We start from the raw sequence: 26,599 nt of genomic DNA on the forward strand, positions 1-26,599 counted from the left end.
CAGCGGTGCTGACAGGAAGACGTTCCTCCTTGTTGTCCTCACCGCGGAGCTCCTCTTCAAAAGGTTATCAACCGAAATACCAAGACAGGAATCGGATAGAGACAAGGAGGGTGAAACAGATTTGAATAGCTTTGATAGCTTGGGATGAAAGAAGCTTTCAAATCACAAAAAGGCTTCTCCAGTCCTGTTCTTTTTGCTTTCTGTCACTCTCCAAGCAGCTGCCAGAGTCATAATTTTGCTCTGAGCTATGAAGCCAAACTGGTGTTGTAGCACATTTCATGTACAATGCTGCATGCTTGTCTCTTTCTATCTCGCTGTCTCTACCTTTTTTCTTGAAACATCTGCCACTGTGGACAAACACCAGCTTCAGCAACGGATACCCATCAGCCTTTCGATATCCAGAGAGATGTGAGAAGTGATGAAAGGAGAAAGAAAATAAGTAAGATGTCATCTTTAATGTCAAACATTATATTTCCCCTCCTTGTCTGGCTCCTCAGCAGTGCTGTAACATTAGCCGTGTTGCTTGGAGCGACACCCTGTCAGGTGGAGTTTACAGACTCTGACACAGTATCCAGTAGCCCCCTGGTCCAGGGTGTAAGCCAGAGAGACAGACAGCACCGGTGAAGACAGACAAGCTGAAAGAAGAGAGGCGATTGATCGTGACAATCTGGAGATGCTTTTGTCTCATGTGACCGGCTGCAGCTGCCAAGGAAGCCGGATTTGAAATGTTTGAATGTGGTTCCAATGTTGCTTTCACAGTCCAGTCAACCAGTCTGACGTTATCCTCTACAACAGAACATACGACTGCTTTTAAACATTTAAAATGTTTCTTTCAACATACTGTATGTGCTTTTCCCTCAGTTGTTTTTGCCTCTAAAGTATTGAGTATTGAAAAATTTCTTGTGAGCCATAAGCATGTGACATGCATCTACCAAGATCTAATGTTTTTAATCTAATGTAAGATCTAATGTTTGTTAAAGTACACGCAGGAAAATCTCTACATTACACACAGAAATGGGCTCACGTACTAGGAGCTGAGTAGTGAATGAAAGGATTTGAGCCGTAATGTTATAATGTAATTTCATTTAATTTTTTATTTTTTTAATAAAAATTTGTAGTTTAGGAACAGGTATTAAAGTCACAGTATTGGTATCGGACATTTTTGAACGCTACCCAGCCCTATCAGCCACTGACTGAACATTTTGCACACTTGTTTGTAGAAGTGGGGCAGGTGTTAGCCTGGTCCTACCAGAGTCTGGCCTCTCTTCATTGACAAGTATTAACTCCGTTGAAGTTTAAAACTATTGGATCAGGTGTGGCCATCTACCCAAACTGTTGATCTGCAACTCCGTACGCAAAGTGCCCCTGCAGCCATATGTTGGCTGATGACGTCAGGACTTCAGCTCTTTATAATACTCAAAGTAAGGGCCTCCGTTTCTGGCTAGCTTACTGCTAATATCTGTTCCGTCTTTACATTGGCTACACAAACAATCCAACAGTCAAATTTGTGCAAATAACAAAATTTGCTTCATTTTCTGTCTGAACATAACTTAAATCCCAATACACTCATCACTAGCTGCATGAGGCATTTAGCTCAAAGTTGCGGAGTCTGATAAAGTTCGTACCACAAATGAACCGAACACTTTTTCAAAAGGGTCCGAGTTTGGTTGTTTAGGTCCGCACAAGGTTACAACTGATGTGCTCCGTATCTGCTCAAAGGTAACACAAAAGACAACAAACCCGATTGTTGTGATCTGATTCAACTGACTAAGAAACACAGGTTAGAAAACGACCTTATATCCCTTTTCTGTATTTTTCACCTCAATCTCTGGTGTCAGGGGGGAAATCAAAACCTAACATCCAAACACATAACTTGTTCTTTGGCAGTAGCAAGTAAGTACATGCTCAAAGGAATGAGTATCACATTAAATAATTCCTGAATAATTAGGTTTTCAAAATTCTGTTGGCCTTATATTCGGGCTATCTTGGCGTCCCCATCAATCCATTGTGCTGCTTTGCTTTAATCAGCTTGTGCTTTTCAAGCAGATCGCAATAAATGACAGTTTATAACAGCTGTGCGTTGGCCTTAAATCAGTCACGAGTGCACAGGACGCTTTGACAAAAGGAGCAGTTAACACAGTTTACTATGGTGCTTTGATTTGGTCAAAGGTGGGCCGAAATCCACCAGACCTCACCGTCAGTCAGCTAGCAGGTGTTGCTTTAGTGCAAATGAAGCAGATGTGGATGTTTATCTTTCACCGTGTCCACACTTCTCCATTTGAAAAGGCAGCTACTGATCTGAGCTGACCAGTGGTGGAAAGTAACTAAGTACACAAGTACTCAGGTACAACTTTGAAGTAATTGTGCTTTACTTGAGTGTTTCCATTTTTTGCTCCTTAATATCGCTACATTTCGGATTGAAATATTGTATTTTTTTTACCCACTACATTTATTTGCTAAGTTTAGTTACTTTGCTGATTCAGATCAATACAAAATCTCTTAAATTGCATCATAGGTCAAAGTAAGCTATGAGATGGTCTGCAAGTTAAGTACGTACGCACACACACACACACACACACACACACACACACACACACACACACACACACACACACACACACACACACACACACACACACACACACACACACACACACACACACACACACACACACACACACACACACACACACACACACACACACACACACACACACACACAAAGCTGCAGTCAAATCGGACAGTTTCCAGTCGTTTTCCGCAGCCTTCAGGCTCAATAAAATGTTATCAGACGCTTATATCAGCTTGTACACAGACTCCAGTTGTTTTTGTTTTTTTATGACAGAGTAGCTGTTAAAATGCTCTACATGTGATCTGTTGCAGAGGTTAATAAACAACAGACTGTAGATCTGAACGGATTTGGTCTCTCAGACTTCTAAACGTCACTTTCGGCCAAACAACATGTGTTCCGTACAGAATAAGCCTTTAAATCAGAGAATTGGCAATTAAAATCCCTCCAATGCAAAAACAATAAAAAGTTTATGTGAAACGTCATCCTGTTGAGTCGATTCTGAACCAATCAGCTGTTAGGTCAGCTGAGAGACATGCGTTTCCCAGCATGCCCTGGGGTCTTGCAGTCGGTGGAAAGCAACTGCCTTTCAAAACTGCGGCAAAAGTGTGCCAGGCCGTAATTAACGAGTCCACAGTTCAGGAATTAGCCTTGGTAAACTGATCTAAAACACTACTTTAAAAGCTGTGCAGCCCAAAATAAAACAACAGATATTCTTCTAGAAGAGAAAGATGAACATAGATTCACAGGCAACAGCTATGGAAAAGAGGTAGCCTACAACCAGGCATATCTGTCAAATGGTCTTTCTATTCAGACAAACTCCTCACCAGATGATGACGGCAGTGCCATATCTGGTTTGCAACTGAGAGGAAGACATTCAAGTGTCTTTTCTCTTCCTCTGGCGTTTCAGACCAGCCTGTAATCTAATTGCAAAGTGTGGAAGAAAAACCTTCAAGACATAAACAGCTAGTTAATCTGTATCGCTCTGATCTTACCGCCTATCTGTCATTCAAAGAGAGAAGAGAACGCAAAACAACGTAGTAGGTATAATTTAGCGTGACGGCCTTCTGGTGGCAGCTGGGGTGAAGAGTTCACCGAGAGGAACAAACGCTCCGTGTGTGTGTGTGTGTGTGTGTGCGTGTGTATGTGAAAAAGGCAAAGCTTCAGCAGCAGTTAGATTCTTAATTTATGTTCTACATTTATGTATAGTGGTAGAAGGCATAAACTACAGTAAAAGGAAGCATCTGAGAGTTTGTAAACACAGCAGCGATTGTTCAGACTTGGGCACAGAGAGGTCAAGTAACTGTAGCACAAGCACATCTATTCAAAGCCTTGAAAAACCAAGTGTGGCTCTCCAACAAAACTTCTTTCATTTAGATCCCAACCCATTACATTGAACCTACTGTCTCTTATTCTGTGTACTGACACTAAGAGAATGTCTTTTGACAACGGTGAACAGGACTAAAGCAGGAGGATGACCCCGGGGCAGCACAGACCAGACGGGGTGCTGGGGGGCCCCTTGGAGGCATACGCTGTGGATCCGTGATGAAGGCCGTAGAAAGAACAGAGTGAAGCCGCAAATAGTACTGGTGTGATAATGGATTTCCACATTAGGTCCATCAAGGTCTGATGATAAATGGGATACGGCAGCAGCTTGGCACGGGAAGTAGAAAATCTGGTTTGAAGTGAGGAGGGCCGGTGACTCTATGCTTGGTGGCAGGCGCTTGGGGCTTGTGTTGGGGATTTTGGGAGATTTCCCCAGGTCACAATGTAGTGTGGAAACACATGGTTTCAATGTCTCTCCCATCTTCTGCACACAACAGTGTGGCGAGGTCCAAAATTTTGCATTTGGAACTCTGGAAATATGGTTAGTTAGGAAAAGTCCCAAGATTTCAACATTTGCTACAGTCCCTTTACACAATCACCTCATGGTTGTGTGTGCACTGAATTCCTGTAGAGTTCATGAGTAACGCTGGCTGAGAGCCTGCAGGTTTGAAAACCATTAATTACCTGACAGGGACATGAAGACACCAGCAACCACAGAAGCGTTACTGAGTGCTTCAAAGCAGCAGGGAGCAGCTTCATGGGGTCATTCTCCAGTCATTCAGAGAAACAGCGGATGAGACTCTACTTAAAAAAACAAAACATCAAAATATATAGTTAATCTATTCCTATGTTGCCAAGTCTTTGCGGTAAAGGCCCGGTGCTAGTATACAGTATAGAACAGCATATTTCTAGCATTAAGTTTGGTGAACTTTGACGGACAAATATGAGACATTTACCAACACCAACTTTGTTAGCAGTGTGGCAAAATTCAGTTTTATTTAATCCTCTGTAAGAGAAATAACTGTTTCACCAAAAATAAAAATAAATAAAATCAGAACAATTTCCATGATGTTCAGAAGTTGTAGCTTCTTCGCATTAAGACCGTTATTTGCAGCCAGTTTGTTGGATAATTTACAACACAAGCAACTGCATGAAAACACAAAAACCCATACAAACACAAACACATGCGCATGTTCAAACGCACAAAACTAGAAAATTAGATCCAGGTGGACGCAGGAGTTGTCTTTTGCTCCCAGCAGGGTGTTTGGAGAGTTGAAAAGGTGAAAACGAGCACAGACCTAAAGACAAGAGCAAAGAAAGGAAAGGTTGACCTTTGACTGTGTTTGTTGGTCTAGACCCAGGTGTGAACCTCAAGCCCCAGGGCATGCTGGGAGTGTAACCAGCGGCCAGAGGTCACTGAGATGGTCAGCAGAGCAATGGAGGTTTGAAATATCTCATTAATCTACTTCACACTTGGTTTACTGGGTACACAACGCACTTAGAGTTTGGAATTTGGAGCCGTTTGGACAAGTGTGGGTGTTGAACTGTGAGTACAACTAAAAGGGAGCGTAAAAAAAGGTTGAGGGAAAAACACGCTGAAAAGGCTATTCCGTGTTTACCCTTTATCTTAAATTCACTCAGCATTTTGCTGAGAGAAAACTCAATAAAAACAAACTATTTCTACCCTTCATAATAAAGGCACAGCTGAAACTCACTCGATAATTTCGCTTTAAGGAAACTCAACCAAAAGGCATTTTTGCTGACGCCAGATAGTATAGACACTATATTATATTAAGTTGCTGTGAGCTGTAAATTCACTACTTCTTCCTTCTCACTCAGACTCACCCTTCATGCTCACCCTGGGTCCTGTTGCTCAAATGCGCTCTCTCTCTCTCTCTCTCTCTCTCTCTCTTCACAAATAGGAGTAGGCTACACAGTAAGTCAGTAGTAGGCTTTAGGGCCTACAGTGTGGATGCTAAGTGCCTTAGGGGCCTTCTGTTCGTCATTTTGGGTTACAGTGATTCTGGAGAAAGTTTCAAGCAGCAATACTACAGGCCAAGCAATCTGAATCTGAGCAATCTTTAAGAAGTTAAAGGGGGGTAATAGCTCTTTTATTTACCCTGTGACACAATTATTACCCCTTTAAAACTAAATACTATCTTGCACATATGGCAGGCAACATTATCTTAACTTACTCAAGGTACATGCACATGCTACTCCTCTACATCATAGAGACAAATATTATACTTTTTACTCCAATACATTTATTAAACAACTTTAGTTACTTTTGAGATTACATATTTTCATTTACTTCCTGTCTAGTAAAAACCACGTATCTCCAGGTGTGTTGATGTTAAATGTTTGGGATAAACTGAAGGATAAAGTGTTCCTTTATGTGTTGAGAAAGATTGAGCATCGTCACAAAGCTGAAAACAGGACTGCTTTTCTGACACCATGAAAGGTTGACATTTAAGAGATAAGTGGTCCTCACAGGACAGAGACGCCACAAACACAGTAAAACACTGAGAGGGAACGTTTTACTACACAATCAATACTTTTACTTTTGATACTTTAGTATCACAGTAGTTACACAGTAGTGGTAATAATGCCACCCTTTTACTTTAGTGAGGTTTTGAATGCAGGACTTTTACTTGTAGTCGAGTATTTTCCCACTGTGGTGTTAGCACATCTACTTAAGTAAAAAATCTAAGTACTTCTCCCACCCCTGCTGGTCATCATGACTCATATCTCAAGTCTTCACTTTGAAAAAGATTAATTTTCAGTTTCCTCCCTGCCTTTTCTGCCCCTTTTTATTATCTTGTTTGAAATGGGAGGGTATAAACTGAGTAAGTTCTGGGAGAGGAGAGAGAAAGAGGGAGGGGAGTTGATGGGTGAACCTTCTCCGGGCAGATCCACCTTAAGAGAAAGCCAGAACACGCTGACAGCTTGCCATGACTGACGTGTGATCTGTACAAATTTCAGGACTAATAAATCTACCTGTCAGAGGAAGGAGACTTGAAAGCGCCACTGGCCCGCGGCGCAGCTTAAATGCAACTGCTGTTGATGAAATTCTGTAGTCTGGAGAATTACAGCTGTCAGGAAAAAACGCCCACATCAGATCTGACGCCTCGCCTGGCTCCTTCTCTAACCTGTTCTGTCTCACACGTCTTCCCTCCCTTTTCACTTACTTCCTCCCTTTTATTTCTAATCCAAAATATGTGACATGAACTTTAAAAAAAAAAAAAGAAAAGAAAAAACTGGCGTGGGAAATCTCTCTCCAGCAGGAAATATTTTGCAAAATTTTCGGGTTTGTTCTTTCTCACAACAAAACCGGCTCTGCAACGAAGAAAACTAAATCACATCGCACACAGCTGTTTTGCTTTTCCGTTACAGAGCGGCTCTATTTTTTCATTGCTTTGAAGTTCAGGCTGGACTTTAGCCAGTAAGAGACATATTCACTGCTGGTCCGTGAAAGCTATAAACATCGTCTGAGGAGAGAGGAATAAACCAGCTAAGTGTGTTGCTGTATTTATGGGTAAACGAGTTGAAAAGCCATTGCTCTCTCTAATCTGTCATAAAGGGGATTTATGGGGGTGTGTGAGGACCTTGTTGAGGTTGTGTATTGACTCATCTCATGCAGACAGACTCCATGAGGCATGAAGCTAGCCAGATTCCACATCAATGTACACATGATTCAATGTAGCCAAAACATATTTAGGTTTAGTTATTTAATTTAGATAAAGAGTACAATTTATTACTAACCATTTTATCTTTAATGTCCCAAACAACAGCTAGGGTCTCTGTGAGGCTGTATTTATGAAGAGTCGTGCTTTGAGCTAAATGCTAGCATCACCTTGCTAACATGCTCACGAAGGCCAGTGGTGGAAGAAGTACTCAAATATTTTACTCTAGTAAAAATAGCAATACTACAGTGTGGAAATACTATGTTACAAATAAAATCCTGCATTAAAACTCATACATAAGTTAAATAAAAAGTATTAGCACCACGATACGATATCATCATGATACTTACATAACATTATGATATTAAACATATTGCGACAAATGCCTTTTTTTGAACTTTGAATTATGTCCAAAGGAAAACTTTGTATCGATCACCTCAGCTGACCTTACCAAAAAAAAAAAAAAAAAAAAATCAACTGCACCATCCAGTGGACAGAAAAAGCAATTTTGGCGGCGTTCTGTTCCACCGGGAGAAACACACGCAGCCACGCCCAATACACAGACACTAGAAACCTTTATAAATTACATATACAATGACAGAAGTTGTATTGTTAATTGGTCGCAGCGGGGTCTGTTAGCAGTTAGCTCGCTCGTTAGCCGCGTGCAGAGAAAGCGAGCAGCCGCCAGACTAATCTAGTGACCCGTGCAGAACTTCACTGTGAGCGGACCATTAGAGACGATGTGACCGGGAGGTAACGTTAACTGGTTCCTATGTACGAACAACGTTATATTATAAACGATAGGTAACCCAGCAACCCACTCAGAATGAATCTTTTGGTAGGAATGAAAGTTTACATTGTATGTTTCTCTGGGATCAGCCAGCACGGAGGACGTCTATGTACCGATTGGTGGGAAGGGTTAGCCGCTGTACTGCGTCATAGCTCATTACCATAAAGTTGAAAAATTTCAACTTTCCGATTGAGGCTCAACACGCTCAAAATGCCCAAAACGCGACGCAGCCAGATATGACGCTCCTTGCAGCTGAGAGAAGCCGGCTTCTATTGAAAATGAATGACTTCCGGTAACTTTAGACGCTCAAGTTGGTGGCGGGGTGAACGTACGGTAAGTTTAGCGTATTAGCATGCTAACATCAGCTAATACGCACTAAATACGAAGTACAGCTGAGGCCAATATTCGGTCCTGAACCTGGACGCAGCTAAGCAGGTTTTAAGTTTACTTAACAGAAATACCAACTCTTAAAGACATTTCTTAAAATGTGAAACATTTTTTGTGGTTTTCAGGCTACTACTATAAGTATGGTAGGTCAAAGTTGATAGATGTTTGCATAAACGGTTTGGGTTTTTTGTTTGTCTTAAATTTGCACCAAATAAGTGGCTACAATGATGCAGTGAAGTGAAACTGGGGATTTATTTAAGGCCTGAGTGATTACTTGTGTGGTCGCCTGGTGCATGTTACTGAAGAGCTATTTGTAGCAGAGTTGTTGTCACAAACCCATGTCGTAAAAGGGCAAAGACATTTATTTAGCAGCCAAATCAAAACTACCAACGGTGTCGATTTGTTGTTTCAGTCAGGACAACATTTACATTCCCCTCAAACACCCTGTCATATTATCGGCAATATTACGGCTGAATGTTGAGAGGGGACAAAGAAAGAAAGAAGAAAAATCACAAGCAACAGTTATAAAAACGAAAGAGCAAGATGGAGAGGGAGAGAAAGCACTCTGGGGTCCGTCTTTCAGTTCCACATCTGGCCCTGATATTTCAGAGTTAATTAGTCATGCAGGGGTTGTGTGTAGATAAATCTATCATCCAGCAGAGCACAAACCATGTGAGAAATGAAAGGAAGTGAGGAGATATACACAGTTTGAGCTCCTTCATAAATCACTGGCCCAGATTAAAAACAGGCGCTGCAGTGATGAGAGGGAGGGATCAGGGCCAGGCTGGCCCTGGACTTCCCACACAAAAGCACACTTTCATGCACGCACACATACTTCCAGACTTAACTGCAGTGATCCTCGCCAAAGGAGCTACTCAATTAAGCTGAAACAATAGAAATGTGTAGCCACATATTGAACAGATAAACACCACCTGTTGCAGTTTTAACCGTGAAAACTAGTGAGCAGAGAAGTTACTGAGTTAGCTAAAAGTCATTACCAGCTCAAAACCAATAGATAAACAGTTGAAATAGTAAGCTAAACTATTGGATACAGTAACGGTTGTTATGTAAAGGTTATCGATAAACAGTCAAGATTCAGCCCAAACTATTAAGCTACATGGTTAAATAAGCAAGCCGAAAGTGTTAAAACTAAAGTGCGGGGTTTCAAAGTAATTACAACAAAACTGGCGGTACGTCCAAGTGATACAAGTCTTCTGTGATCGCACATCCCCACCCCTCCTCCACACAGTTATTAGTAGCCAAGGAGGACACAAAGTAATAAAAAAACATAATGGACTCTTTAGAAGAGGTAATTATCTTCTTCTGCACACGAAAGACCACGGACGACTCCAGTTTCTGAACATAGCCATGCTGAGAAATACAGAGTGTCGTGTGGGGCCGATAGTCTCAATTAGCGCTTTAACAACTCATTTGGCAATGGCTTGAATGGAACAGATGTTCATTACTATACAAAAGTTACACACTAAAGCTTTAAAAGGGTAAAAAATAAAGGAAAATGGGTTGAAATGTAAAACATTCCTCCATTACTATTTAGATAAAGTTGGAGAGTTGCAAAAATAGTAGTAAGAGAAACAACATTAATAAGTAGTTAAAATATGAAGCTAATGGATAAATGGTTGAAGCAATTAAATAGTAATGGATACACACAGCAATACTGTGATATTCAGAAATATTAAGCATTACTATACTCTCTTCTCGCAGCTATTCATAAGCAGGATTTCTATTCCAGTGACTCTATCATTAGTTAGAGTTGTTGAATGTTGACAGTAAAACAAACTTTCTCATAAACGTATTTTCTCGCTCTTTCTCTCTCTCTCTCTCTGCGGAAGAAGGAGTGGGAGGAGGAGAGGAGTGATAAGAGGGAAGGACGAGGAGCTGAGAGAATGACAACAAGGACATGTATAAAGTAGGAGGTCAGGAGGAAAAGGAAGAGGAAGAGGATTTGGAGTGAAAATAAAAGCCACTTTGACAGTGTCTGCTAGTCTTTGGGAGACAAAAGCCCGAGGGCAGACTTTGGTGTTTGGCGTCATCAAGAGCTGTCCACCCAAGCCTTAGTACAAGGCGTGTACTTCTCTGTACTTGCAAACCTGGCTCTGCGATATGGCTAAAACACTACAAAATATTTTTGGGATTAAAACATGAATCAAACATGAAACAGCTTTTTAGTTCTTTATATGGAAGACAGTTGAGTAAGACTAAGAAAAGACCTGCAAGGCTATTACTGTTTTGCATGTTTGGAAAATACAAGTTATCCTATACAGCTATGGAGTGTCTAAATGCATCAAATATACCACTGACATCCAGCCAGTGGCGGAAAGACCATCGACGTGCTTGTAATGAACTGAAGTTTAATCCTTTTCTGCTACTTTATACCTCTGCTCCACAAAAACTCAAATGCAAATATTGTCAGTTTGTTACTTTACAGATAAACATATAACCACTAGAATACATGTATTATTATAGGTTAAGATAAGTCTTTACTTTTTACTCTGTATTTTAGGAAAGCTTGCAAGGTTTAATAATATAAAGAGGATTGTGATACAATTACAAACAGGCTGAAAAGTTAAAAGCTGTATATTTTTCTGCATTATTATTTATTTTCTTAGTTGTGCTTGAGTTCAGTGTTCACACTCTGCTTTCTGTCAATCAGCTGACACAGAGAGAGAGAAATGGGAGTCTGTCTCGTACAGGAAATTATCGCTCAACAGCACGTTGCCGTACAGATGTTATTGTCAGTAAATTTACATCTTAATTAAGGCTTTGTTTTGCTGTTGAGGTAATTTCAAGATAAAACAAGCCATTATAAATATGCGGTTGTAATTGGGTTAAAAGACCAAATAAAGCAAAAATAGAAACCACACGACAGTTAAGAGTTTATGAGCTGAACTTTAAATCACCTCACCCTTTCATTTAAGGTTGAGGATTAATGGGTTTAGAGAATTACGATGAGGTTCTGGTTAGGGTAAGGGTGAGGGTTGGGAGGGGGGCGAGGTCAGAGGTTAAGGCAGGGAAAGTGCTGAGTATTAACAGGATCACGTGTGTTCAAGAGAGGGTCAGGAGGCCGGTACACAAAAAGTATGGAAATATTGAGACATGAAAGAAAAAAAGAAATAATAAAAAGTCAGATGGCTTAGGTGAAAGATTTGAGATATAGATGTGAACAAACCCCTGGGGGACAAAAGAGTTTTCTCTTGGAAGTATCACACACCAATCTCCCTTCATACATTTCAATATTTAAGGGAAATAAGCCTTGAACATTATGGTACATGATGCCGTTCCTATGACTCTTTACAGATTAGCTTAGATTGACGAGTGAAAAACAAGAGAACACTTTTTATCATCCTGATAGACCTAGCTGGATTTGACAGTGAATAGGAAATGTTTTGGAAATTGTGTGGTGTGTGTTATGATTTGTATCTGATGATTCAAATAATCTTAGAAAACAAATCCAGCTTCAAATCATAGTGGAGCCTTTGTCTGGTAAAGCTTTCTAAGCTCTTCTTGAGAGTTTCTTAAGAGTTGCTTGTAATAAAAAACAACAGAACTTGAGATAATTGTATTACCAGTACTTCCTCCACCGCTCATGATGACCCTATATGAACTTATGGTTTATATCCGTTTCATATTTTGACCCGTTTCGTTCCATGTTTTGATCTGTTCAAAAATGCTGATATACAAAGACCCGATTACGTCCTTAAGCTCCGCTGTGTTGTTTTTTCCCCCCCCAACGCACCGAACTGACTGCACAGAGCGGACACATAAGGCAGCCAATAGCCATCTGACCGGGAAACACTAAATCATGGATGAAACAGCAGAGGGGGGGGGTGGGGAAGCTGTAAATCACACATTACAAAGAGCCTGGTGAAAGCGCAGGAACATCGCTCTGCCATGACATCGTGCCTCGTAGCATGCCTTCAAAGCCGGCTCGGGCAGGAAGCAGTCATTCCCGTTTCCTGTCTGCGTCACCCAGGGGACGACGACACCACTGAGGTGCGAAGGAAAGTCATGTTTGGTATATTCTTTCTTCCCAAGGACGTGTGAATCCATTGTGATTGCGCTCACGACTTGTTCTCCGAGCTGATGAAAAGAGATTACAACAGCACAGGAATCACATTTGTATGAATGTGAACTCTGACCATGATAAAGCTGTTGTCGTGGAAACATAGATGATGGGTTTGTTGGTGTCAGGGTTGGTTTGGTTGAAAGTTAAACAAAGGGAGACAAAGGACTTTGGAAGCCAAAAGTTTGGACATATCTTCTCATTCAAAGCGTTTCCTTTATGTTCATGACTATTTACATAGTAGATTATCACTGAATGCATCAAAACTATGAATGTCCTCAAAGAGGCTTCACAAGATAAAAACATATCAGGACTGAGAACCCACAGCCAAGGAAGCAGCTCTCTAAAGGCTAATTTATAGGAGTGCGGAGGCTTTACGCAGAGTACAGCGAATTGTACGTACATAACCACGACGTACATTCAAGGCAGAACTATAAATTAAACTTAACGTCACGTTGCGGCCATGCAGAACACAACGACTTAGATTGTCTGCTTGGACATGGCTTAATAGCGTCACATTTCCTCCAACTCATTTCCAGATGCTTCTCCTTCGTGAACAACATGAAATCAACTAGAGGGTTAACTTTTCCGGCTTTTCCTGGTCAGAAAATACAAGAGAGACGCTTTGTTTCTCCATTTCCAGCGCTGGTACTTGCCCCAGAGCTAATCCCTGTCAAGGTGTGTGTCCAGTGTCAGCGTCATTTCCACGCTTTCCATTGCTTATTATGGGAGCAGCCGTGCCATGCATTCTAGGTGCGTCACAAGGACTTTAGAGAAATGGGGCGTCGAGTTGGCCGCTCTTCATTTTCATAAAGTTGAATCCAGTCAATTTTATGCAAATGATGACCAGCCGTGCGGCACCTCACAAAAGCTGACAAAATTCTTTTAAACTGACCTTTGTTGATCTGAAATACAGCCAGATTTAGCAACTGGATGGCCTATTTTTTGCTTAAATCTTTTCAGAAACAAGTTTTGTTGAACTAATTTCATAAAATACGAGATTGCATTATGGACGGTTTTGAAATTCGGGAGCAGTACGTACTGGCCATGATATTCTCTTAAAGAGATATGCTAGAATAATGTCCTCACAACAGCGTAGGCAACAACGTGTGCTACAGTGCATGCTCTGAGTAGAACCGTCATGCTCCTATAAACCAGCCTTTAGGCAGTACCTATGCACCGTGGTGCTTTTAGCTAAATGCTAACACATAGTTGGTTTAGCGTGTTGCTTATATTTGCTAATAAACAATAAAGATTAAAGGGTCGGTCTGTCCACCACTTAGGTCCAGACTGAAACATATAACTGTCAAAAGTATCGCCATGAAACTTACTACAGGCATTCATGGTCCACAGAGGATGATACATAATAACTTCGTTAATAGGGCAGAATTCAAATTAGGCTGTTTAAGTCCTGCTGTGCGGTTATTTTTCTGGCAATGACTCGCTCAACCATTTCAAAAATGTGTGTATACGCATATGTGAGTACTGTGAGAGTGGAGGAGGAACTGGCATGGTTGCAGCTCAGTCTCACCTGCTCTACCTGTCACTCAGCAGTTGCGATGGTGAGTCAACCAGCCGACACATCCTGACACAGCGATGTACTGTTGACAACGTGCTGCCAAGTTCACCCGTCACCCAAAGGCCCACTGTGATTTGTTCTGTCAATCATTCACTTCTTCATCCTCAGAAGGACAAAGGAAGCTGGCCCCTGTAAAATAAAATAAAAAACAAAGCACATGTTCCTTTTTAGGTTCTATTAGTTTCATTTAATTCAATTATGTTGTAATCTCAGGTTAGGAGGGATCACGGTAGATCTTAGGTGATGATGATGCTCAGTTGGGTGCATTTGATTTGTCACATTGCTGGGATGCATTAAGTGAATGTGAACCCCATTAGCCCCGGATCACCAGACTTGTTAGCAGCAGCTCCTTCTGCAATAATTTACAAGCCTTTCATCTCAACAGAATGTTTCTTGTAGCACCTAATGGAAGTAATCCATTCTCCCTGTCAGCGCAGGAAAACACTTTGTTTTCTGTACAAATTGTGTTTGGGTGGAAGATGGTGGTTAGGGGTGGAGGTAGAAATGGTGGAGGGAGGAGCAGAAGATTTTGCCTAAAGTATGCAGGTTTTGAGGACGGGATTGTTTCTATTTTTGTGCGAGGTGGTATATACAGTACAATAAGTCTGCTCTGTGTTCTACATGAATCATATAGTGTGACTTATTTGGAGAAAACACTGCAATTTGTGTGCTTGTTTGTTAGTGTGATATACAAAGAGGTACATGTACTCAAGTAATGTTCTGTGTATGTACAGTGCCGGGATACTTATAATGTAACGGTAGAACTTAGAATTTTGTGCACAATGTAGTACATTGGATACTTTAAGAACAATGTACTGTAACTCCACAAAGTTGAAAGCACAAGAAACTGATTCTAAAAATGGTAGAAATTGAAGCAGCAGAGGCTGAGATATATCTCACTTTCAGTCCCTAACATGAGTCAAGCTCTATTAAAACGGGATCAAACTAATTTCCATATTTTATATATTTATTGGAGGAACTGTATAACTGTAAAGTTGCGGGGCGTAACAACCAAGACAACTGGCTAAAAGACGCTAAAACGGTGCGTAACGTGGAGGGAGTGTGTTCATAGTTCTCTGTGGGCTCGTCACCATCAGCGACACCTTTCACATTACACTAAAAATATTAATCAGTGCAGCTTTAACTACATAGTACTTTTAGGAGCAGGTTTTATACATGTTTCCTTTTTTTATTCAAATCACTTCTATCACTATATCATTTTCTGGAGGCTAGACTCCTCCTATTCCATTAACCTGTCCACAGGCTGAGCTTTATGGCTATGTTTATTGACATCTCTGAACATACTCGTTTAGCTCAAGCTGTAATTGTAATGACGTTATTTCCCACAGTAGCCAGTGTCCCCCTCGATAGCTTTTTTTTTTTTTTTAAATCCTTTTCTGACCACGTTAGTGCTGTGTGTGAAGACTAGCCGGGGTTTGTACAATAAATAACGCATTACCTTCTGGAAGTTAAATTGTTAGCAAAGATTATATTTCAGCCTTGAATGTGATCTATAATCTCACAATTAAACGATATTTGTTTACGAGAAGAACAGCATTTGATTTGCAGACTCTGTCGCTGTTGCTTTTATTTAAAGCATTTTTCAGCCTACTTTATTTTTATCCCAATTTCAACCCAAAGCACATCCCAAAAAACAATCCATCTTTCATCCTCTCCCGTATATTTCCTCCTCTTATTATTCATCACATCTATCCACTCTCCCTCTCATTCCTCTTTCAGAGCCCCAACAGCCCCCTCCATAAATCCTGGGACAGCAGCGCTTTAATGGATAATTAATTGAAGCCGCTGCAGCACTGTAATAAGACAATAAATTACGACACAGGCCGGTGTGCTGTGTCAGTGTGTGTTGCTAATGGCCCTTCAGGGCTGGGGCAGGAGGCTAATAAATTAGACAGGTATTAACTGCTGTGTGCTAAGTAGCCCTCCACTGCCGACTGCCATGAGAGGAGGGGAGGAAGGAGAATGAAGACCAGGGGAGAAAGGGAATGCAGAAAAATGAAATTAAAAACGGTTTGTGCAAGGAAATCAGCATAAATATCCTCAATGTTGATTTTTGCTGGAAATGTTGGTTTTCATTATTTTTCTCAAGCAATAGGGCCCTCTTATTTGTAAATTACAATTTGTGCAATATCTGCATGGGCCTAAAAATCATTGGCAATAGCAATTTAATTAAAAAAGTAACATCTAGCTGGCAACCGGGCCAACGTTGTGGAAAACAAACCTAACAATGAGCTGGGTCCTCACAGATATGGAACTTTGTAAACGGGCAGAAAGTATTAAATAGCTAACAGTAGGTAATCAATGTGGGCTTGTTAAAAAAAATGAAGACAAGAGTCTACAGCCATGCTAGCAGCTCTATGAGGCTGTACTTTGACAATGCATTGCTTGAGCTACATGCTAATGAAAGCATGCTAACATGTTCTCAAAGACAGCTAGCATTTTAAAAAGCTAACATTTGCTAATTAGAAAGTCACAATGTAGAGCGAGACCACTGAAGGTTTGTTAAAAACAGACGTGTTGACCCAATGACGGCACGAGATGTAAAGTTAAGGGATCAAACCAAATTTCTTACAATGCATGAATATGGTAAAAATAAATATCAAAACCAAATTTTTTGTTAATCCATCAAATAGTTGTTGAGACTTGACCAAAGTAGTTGGAACACCAACGCAGAGGCTTACATTTTAAGACACTTTATGTCACAAGAAATGTCAGATAAACTGATTGACTCTTATCTCGTTATAACTTTCAATGTAGGCACCATCAATTCAGACATTTTGATCGCTGAAACAAACTGGCTGACTGAGGAGTGGTTCCCCGCCACAGCCTCACTGACTCCCGGGGCTCAGTCTGGTCTACGCTGCGGGGCTGCGGGGCTAACAGGGAGCTACACTGGGCGTCTGGCTGCGTCCAGGGGCAGCAGCTAGCTAACGGGAGCTAGCGTTAGCGGCTGGGATTTAATAAACAAACCCAGGGAATATCAGAAGGGTCGTGTCTCGTTCTACCTCCAGCCTTTAGCTGAGAGAGGTTATTTCTGAATAAACCTGAATGCCTCACAGGCTAATCCACATCCATAATCAGCGGCAGCTAATAATAACAGCCGGGAAGCTATTAATGTCTTGCCGGCCAGTGAGCTCTACGAGCAGCATGTGAGGAGGAAAACATGGCGGGATGTCAAAGTTGGCAAACAAACAAACCAGCCAAGTAATGAAATTTGGCATAGTTAGATTTTAGTTGAACCAGTACTCTGTAATACGGACGTGACTAGTAAAAGTACATGGTTTGGTACCCAACCCTAGTCAAGTGTAAAGGATTGTGTCGCTTTCCAAGAGAGGAAAATCACAGCCTAGTGAACAAGGAAAACATCTCCCGCTTGGAAATGGGGAATTTCGGCAGATAGTCTCTAATCCCATTTTAATGGTTGTCTGATTAAGAGGCGAGAAGGACTATGATGTGAGCGTATGTGTGTGGTGTCTTTAATGGTAAAATACACCACATATGTGCCTATTAGGAAGAAGCTGGTGAAAAATTACTAAAACACGGCATACAAAGATAAAGAAAAAATATTTCAGAGATTAGGAGTGAGAAGAGGAGGAAGAAAAATGGCGTCTCAGTTATGTCGTTCCAATTAAAAATGCTGCAAATCTCTCATCTCCAACTGTGAGCCCTAATGGCCGGTGCTTAGAGGCAGTTATGTAGATGAGAACTCTTTCTGATTGATTCCAATGGCCCATTGGAATTTGTTTCACTCTAACTTATTGATCACAACCTGCTGGTTGAAAACTGTTAATTAATAATGATAATAAAAGGGTCACGGCTCATTAAAATCAACCACACAAGGATGAACTCCAGTCTCTATTAAGGCAGTGACACACTAAACCGATAATCGGCCGTCGGACAGTCTGGTGAGGTCAGGGACTCGAGTCTGTTCGGTGTGTTCCATGCCGTCCTACGTCGAAGGGGCCATAGTCCTTCATTCTGGCCGACCTGATACGCTTAATCGGAAGGTGGGCACTGCCGGCAGTCGGACTCAAGTGACCAATCTGATTGGTAGAGTGCTAGCTTGGAAACAAAGAGCAGGTTGAGCGTGACTAGAGTCTCTCAAAATCTGACGAAAATCTTTTAAACTGACCTTGTTGATCTGAAATGAAGACAGATTCAGCAACTGCATGGCCTAGTTCTCACTTGTTTGTGATAATGTTTTCAGAAAACCCGTTTCGGTGAACTATTTTAGTAAACTATGAGATCGTACTCTGAAAAAGCCAACAAAGTCTTGCTTTGAATTTCCAGAGAAGCTAGAACAACGTGACGCGTTCGTCCAATCAGTTGCTGGTTTTTGTTTTTGAGCGGCAATACAGATTAGCGTCACACGCTGTTATGGAGACTTATTACGTCTCATTGCTTTGGTGTGTTCTGAGGTCCTTTTTTGGTTCAAGGTCCAACTCGGGGTGGCCGATCAGTCCAACTGCCCTCTTCTGCCGATGGTCGGCCGTCTGGTTGGTGTGTTGGGGGCTTTACTCTCCATCCGCTGCTCTCACTTTATCTGGCCTTCCCCCCCCTTTGTTATACTATTTAACTTTAAGACAGAATTTAAAAACAATCAGATCCAGTGAAGTTTCCTAACTGATGCAGATAAGTGTCCTCCCACACACATGATCTTTATCAATAATAATAATAATAATAATAATAATAATAATAATAATAATAATAATAATAATAATGTTTTTTTCTATTTTATGCCCACAATCCTTCCATTGAAATCTGTTTCCAGTGTGTTTTGCACATAAAAAAAACTTGATAAATGCCATGTTTTTGTTGCTGTGAACACTACAAACTATATTCCATTGCAGAAGTGGCTCAGTACAACTACATTAAACTTATTTAATTTGATCTATTATGTGGGTGGAAACCATGTGGATTGTGAACCAAAACAATTAAGTTGTGGGATATGAATCCAAAACAATTAGGAAAAAGACGCTAAGACTTAAGAAATGAATGTTTGATTATGTGACGCTAGGGTCTGGCTTGGTTGGGTTATGGCACAAAACTGACTTGGTTAGGTTTAAGGAAACATTGTGGTTTGGGTTGAAATTAATTTGTTAAGGTTAGGGGAGCTTCGTTGTTACGGAACGATCGTGGTGAGGCGTAAAAAAACAAGGTTGAATGTCAAAAATAAGCGTCTGTCACCCATTCCCCGGTCTCCTCCCTCTGCTGACTTTGTTTTTATTTCTTTATTTTAGGTTTATTTAACAGAGACAATGCACACTAATTAATACATATAAAGTGTAAAATGTGCCAGAATTATCCAAAAGGCTATTTTACATCTGCTGTCCCTAGGCAGGTTGAACAATGTCACACTAAAAAGATTATAATAGTACATATAGGTTTAACCCAATAAAAGTAAAAATAACTATAAATGTAAAAACATACCACATATCTAGGACAATAACCACATAGCTAGGACAATAACAACAAGTTTAACCTTTCTAAACGAAAAAATGTGCCTGGCGACCACATTCAGTAGGCATACTTAGATCCATACTGGCACAAACACGCAGGACAGGAAGGACAAGATAGCAGCAAGATTTAGTGTCTACATGTAATGTTGACAGTCCTGATGACCTGTTAGCCACTTCTTTCTGTTCCTGACTCCGTCCTTTGCTAGTCATAATGACTATGGCCACTAAAGAACGTAAACATACTGCATGTCATTTTGGGCCGATACCATTCTGCCTGGGAGGACAGTCTCATAGTAACTATGTCTGTGACGGGGAGGTAAACTCTTGTCTCCTAAAGTTTCCATTACCATGACCTCTACAAACTAACTCCATATATAACGGCCATTACAACCTGCGTTGGCACTGAACGTTGGCATTGGAGTAGGGATTGTCCAATTATTGGCCTGGTTGATAATCTGGGCCGATATTTGGCATTTTGCAGATTATCTGTATCTGTGTTTTATTTCACTGATAATGTGCATTAGTAACTAAAAAGTGTGCTAGTGGCCGGTTTAGCTCAGTTGGTAGAGCAGGCGCACAAATATAGAAGTTTACTCCTTGACGCAACTTTAGTGTTTGAGTTGCTAACTTTCCAAAATGTTGAGTTTGTCTAAAAGATTTGTATTTTTACTTTAATGCATATTGCTTCCTAATATCGGTTATTGATTGATCAGATATGCTCATTTTCAGGTTCATTCATGTATTTTGAGGTTGTACCAGAACAGTTTAACATAGTTTCATTTTTTTTTTAAACACCATATTTTGGTTTTACTCCAAATTGCAGCAGATCTTGTTTTCACCCTGTGTGTTTGGGTCTCTGTTTTAGCTACAGAGTGAGACATCCTACATCTTTACTATCTTTGTTGGGAGTCGCACATGCTCAGTAGCTGGATAAGATCACATCAGCTAGGTAACTCTTTCTCCAGCTTTGTTTAGTCCAAGGCGAGGTTAGCTAGGAGACTTCTTCTAAACGAGGGACACTTGTGTAATACCTGCAGAACAGGGACAGGAAGTAGTTCTTTTGGAGTGTGTGTTGTAGCAGTGTTTTGACATTGAGAACGAGCTAGCATGCTACAGTTAGCCACCTCGTCTTGGCTAGTGACGTAGAAAACTGTGAAGATTTTTAGCAGCTCACCCAGAGACTGAAGGCAGAGGACATTCAGAAACCTGTTTCCCACTCAAAACAGTTTTTTTCAAGTTTGTATGCGTGTGGAACACCAAAGACACAAAATAACACTGCAAATCCCAGAAAAAGTGCATTTTCTTCATAATATGGGCACTTTAATGGAAAAGTTAACCTGGTGCGTTATAAAAATATTTGAGGGTTGCTTCTTGATGTACACTTAACAGCATACATTCTCTAAACATCTCTTTCATAGATAAGTAAAATTGGTTTTGTAAGTGAATTTTCCCTAACCTAATTAATATTGAAGTGGAAATGTAATTGAATCGGGACATTGTGAATCGGAATGGAATCGGGAAACTTTTGGCAATACCCGGCCCTAGTACTCACAATGACTGTGGATGATGATGAAGCTGTTTGACTATGTCCTAGCCACAGCCCTTGCTACTACCCTGCTCTGCAGAGAAGTGGAGCGCTTAATATATTACCAGTGGACACGACTGACACCAGCGAAAGACAGAGTGCCTTGTGCAGTGCTCCTGCAGCCCGGGACTTGAAACATTCCTCCATATTTTTCGCTGGCTGTCAGGTCGTCTAATAAAGCGGGCCAAAATGGAGGGATGGTGTAGGAGCTGAGGGTGGATGAAGTATCTAGCACTGATGTAATATGCCTTATAAATCTAATTTAATTACCCAGTGTGAGGACAGGCTGTAGAAGCCATGACTGGATTTATTGTGTCTTAACTTGGCATCTAAACGACTTTGTGCTTTTAATATCATTACCCTGTAATTTATACACACACACACACACACACACACACACACACACACACACACACACACACACACACACACACACACACACACACACACACACACACACACACACACACACACACACACACACACACACACACACACACACACACACACACACACACACACACACACACACACACACACACACACACACACACACACACACACACACACACACACACACACACACACCCTCTATAGTCACAGTAGCCTAACACCCACAGTTCAGTCATAATCTTTTTAAGCAGGCAGCTTTACGGATCATAGGACTCCTGTGCTGTGACAGCTATTGACCCATAAAGTCCCGCTTTGACTCGTCTCTTGCTGTCCCCGTACTGTATGTCATCAAGGCGATATCACCGTCACCAGCTTCATTAAGGACTTACAGTTTCATTACAACAATGATAAATCGAATAAGCTCTATATGTAGAGAGCAGGTTAAACTGCATGTGAGTCCAAAATCCCTGTTAACACTAGTGTACAGCATGACCTGATATTGTTACTTTAGTTACTATTGGTGAGTTTGTTACTTTGTTATGGCGTCTAACCAAGTCTTGCTCAACGAGAGGTCTCGTTCTGAAATCTTGCGAGAGATGACTTGTTACCGTAGGACAGCGGTGGAAATTGTGAGTTAGAGAGGAATGTCGGGAAGAGTTTGTTATGTGTTATAGAACAAGTATAGAAGAGTATAGAAAGCGTAGCTTAGTGTTACATTAAAGATTTTCAATGTCATGGCTAAATATTTCGCGGATTTCAACAATACAGATGGAACAAGTCACCTCTCGCAAGATTTCAGATGAGACTCATCTGTGAGCGAGACTTGGTTAGGCACACGGCTGCAGGGCTCTCTATGGTGCTAAAACAGTCTCCTAAGTATTTGCAACTTGTAAAACACAATTTAGAAATGAATGCAGGGCGGTGTGCATCCACAAATGTGTATGAGTCCCTGCATTTAATTTGTATGTTGAGGTGAGAGTGACTTCTTTGAAAATAGTCCAACTCTGGTACCTTATTTCATCTATCCCTGTTATGGACAAGCATGGCATGGTTGGTATCAATGGATTCATTAGATCATCTTATTTCATTTGATACCAAATATATTCACTAGCTTCACAACTGGGACCATTCAAAGACAGTAATATCGGCCGAGATCGCCAATGGGTTCAAGCAGCGCTTGATAACATTTTAGACTGCCAATTCCATACAAAGACCAGGCAAAGCTCATGTTACAGGGTGCTAAGTTAGCATCGATGTTTAAGCTGTACAAAAGCGTAAAAGTAAGCACACTCCAAATTGTAGCAAACTGTCACTGCAACAATAACGCTAAAAAAAATGTATTTGATGACAAAGTCCTAATAATATCAACTTACCCGGAGGAACCTCAAGCTGATTCTGACAACCGTCTCTGAAACATTTGACAAGGCATCTTCATAGTCTTCGTGTAGTTTAATAGCGGTTAGCCTCCATAAGTGTTGCATTACCGCCATCTACTGGAGAGCACTGGGATCGTCACTTGAGACGCAAGTTGTTTTTGACTTTTGTCTCAAAAGACAAAAGTCCACACAAATAGAAGGAGATTTACAAATATATTTACATTGGAAAATACTAAGTTCATTTAGAAATTATGAAATACAAAACAAATACACATTTGCGGATACAAACTGCTCCGCACTCATTTGTGATTTGTGTTAAAAACTCACAAAGTAGAGGCACAGATACAACACAGATTTACGGATACAAATCACTCTGCATTCCTTTGTGCATTGTGGTTTATAAGTTGCAAATACTACCATATCTTTCTCTCAATTACAAAAAATTGTGTCCCCCATTTTTCACTTAGGCACAAAGATATCTTCACTCTGCTTGAGCCTAGGGTACGTAAGCATCAGGTTTTAACAAGGAAAAAGAATATACGTAAAAAAGATGGTATATCTCGTTCTGATACATCAATTTATGTCAAATTCAGCGTGCATGAGACAAACAAACCTTTTTATCCCTCCAACTTGTTTTTTTACTCAACCCGGTTTCCTCTCCTTGAACAACCATTCTACATTCTTGTTTTTTTTCATTGCCGCTCACCCTGCTGCTCGTCTTTATCTTATTTCATCTGTCTCCTCCCTTCTTACACCATTCTCCCATCCTTATTCCCCCACTAGCCCTCCCACGCCCTCCGGTTCAGCTTGTCGGCTTAAATAAAAAAAGACAAAAAAGGTGGATAAATAGACAGATGGAATTAATAAAAGATAGAAAATGAGGGATGGGAGAATGATGGCAGCTTCATTCCTTCACTCTCTTCTCCTTCGCCTCCCACCATGTCAAGCAAATAGTTTTCAGAGGCCCCTGTTCCACATTAGCTTAGCTTGCTGTTCAGCTGAGCCATTTACTTAATGCAATCCCCTAAACGCGTGCTGTAAGGCCTCACTAACAGTGACATATTTGTTTTGCAGCCCTCTGCAATCTGATGTCTGCCACCGTACTCGAGATTTGATTAATGCCTCTCCTTTCTGAGTCCTGTAATTGGCTGTGACTGCGCTGGCAAACAATCACAAAGTCTTTCCTGCCTGCCAATGGTTGGCAAGGTGTTGGGAAACTAATGAACCAAAAGTTTAACTTAACTGTACTCACCAATGGCGACATTTGACAACAAACAGTTGGTCAAAGACCATTTGTTGCCAATTTAATTTGTGTGCGCTTAATGTACTCAAGCTTCAGATTTGTCCGCATGCTGATACGTCTTGGTGTCGGCATCCTCTTTTTTAGCTGCGCTGCCTTTAGTGAAGTGCTTTTTAGCACAGGTACATGTGGTTGTTGATGTCAAGGGTTCATTGTGAAGATATTAGTTTGAAAAAAGACCCAGGGCACAACGCTAACTTTTTAAAGTGGTTGCCAGATTTGCAACCAGGCATCAGCTTTTGATTGCCAAAATTGACAACGTGGTTGCCATGTTTTGAACTGCCTATATTTGGAATAATTCATTTCTTATGTAACTATATCACACATTTTAACAATGAAACAATGAGATAACGGCTTGCAAAATAATTTCCCATTAGCGAGACATGCAGATATTTTTCGGTTGCCTGTAACGCCTGTTTCCAAACATCAGAGAGGCAGCAGAGATGCACTGTGATGAGGCACCAAAATCTGCTTTGCTATTTACTAATTGTGCCATACTAGCACTGGATTTTTACAAGCGGTTGTGTTGCGCACAAACAGTGTTTAAACTTTACGCAGAAAACCACATAAAATATTGACTTCTTTTGAAATTAGATTTTCCAGTTTTGTAAGTTTTGATACGTTTCTATATTAAAAATATATGTAAGTTCTGAACAGGTGGTTGCCAAAGGGGGCAACCTGGGGCCACCAAATGGTTACCAATTGACTCAATCTGGTTGCCCAGGGCAACAAGGCAACAAGCCAACTGGGCAACCTGGCAACAGTTACTGTCGAGCCCTGAGACCTTTACCCTCAATCCTTTAAAGGTTACACATTATGTTTTCCATGCTTTCTGTCATATCTTCAATGTCCTAATGTTGGATTTCATGGTAAACATGGCCAAAATCAAATAATGAAGTAAACGTATTTTAGAGACATCCCTGTGAGCTAAAACGTTCAGATTTCCAACTATTCTGCACACTCCGGTATCAACAGTTTTCTCTACTCTGGGCTAAGTGCTACGCAACTCTAAGCTGGTCTCCTGTGATTGGTCATCTGCTCCAAGGAGTTAGGACTGGAGTGTTTTTCTTTTTATGCCACTGTAGTGTTAACATTGTCCGTGTAACTACATGCTAACGGCAGTAAACAATGTCAACTTGGCTGCCAGTGTCGTTGAATTCTCCCAAATTCCAGGTCACGCTACTCCTGAAACATTTTCTAGTACTTGGTTTAAAATCCAGTAGAACTTGTTATGTAGAATTAGTTTTACAGCTTTTCAGCTTTTCTGACTTCTAGCCCTTTCTTTTTACCTTTATTGTCTATCCTGACATTTACATGTGATACTTGTACAGAACACTTACAGCACAATGCCCTCTCCTGTTTTGCAGCAGTGCTAATGTGAGTCACAGTCACTCTCCTCACCGCTGCTGCCTGATTTTTATCCTGTGTGTGCTGTAAACACAATGAGTTAGACCCATCACACTGCACAGTCATATTTTACACCATTAAAACACCAGCTGTTACAGCTCTGTCTACATTCATTAAACATATTAGGACACACACACACGCACACACACACGATTCCGTAGAATATAAATATAGTTTCATGGCCCAAAAAGTTAGCAGAATTAACAAATGCATAATTTTATTTATCCATTTATTTGTTATCCATTTAGGGAAAATTCCAGTTTACTACAACCTGGTTTTATATTTTTAAGTTTTGGCCATCATTTCTATCTGTAATATTAGCACTGTACTCAATATCTTTTATGCCGAGATCTTGGAACGCAGTGATAATGTTAAGAAAACTAAGTGTAATGGGACAAGCAGTCAGGCGACCATACAGGCTGGTAAACAAACAACAAGGTTAGCCAGGTTAGTTAGGATAGAGGAGGAAGAATATGCCGTGGCAAAGGCAGACATAGAGCAAGATAATGTGCAGTTACAGGTGTATTAAAGTTACATGATCATTTATGGTCATATTTAGATTTTTTTTAAGATACTGTATGTTGATGGTGAAATATGCGATGGAGTGGATTATGGTTAATAAGATAACTAAATACATATTTTA

General features: G+C 40.7%; 2 long non-coding RNA genes across 2 annotated transcripts; one reads left to right on the forward strand and one right to left on the reverse strand.

Moving 5' to 3' along the window:
- The first annotated feature begins 250 nt into the window (after positions 1 to 250).
- LOC117959642 lies at positions 251 to 21,442 on the forward strand. The gene is made up of 3 exons (XR_004659986.1): positions 251 to 263; positions 19,802 to 19,810; positions 21,337 to 21,442. It is a non-coding gene; the product is annotated as an uncharacterized LOC117959642 (long non-coding RNA).
- LOC117959641 lies at positions 2,360 to 25,734 on the reverse strand. The gene is made up of 4 exons (XR_004659985.1): positions 25,425 to 25,734; positions 15,517 to 15,531; positions 14,446 to 14,451; positions 2,360 to 2,371 (listed from the first exon to the last, which is right to left on the reverse strand). It is a non-coding gene; the product is annotated as an uncharacterized LOC117959641 (long non-coding RNA).
- Between the last annotated feature and the right edge of the window lie 865 nt (positions 25,735 to 26,599).

This window comes from Etheostoma cragini, chromosome 16, assembly GCF_013103735.1.
Source record: "Etheostoma cragini isolate CJK2018 chromosome 16, CSU_Ecrag_1.0, whole genome shotgun sequence".
Lineage (NCBI taxonomy): Eukaryota > Metazoa > Chordata > Actinopteri > Perciformes > Percidae > Etheostoma > Etheostoma cragini.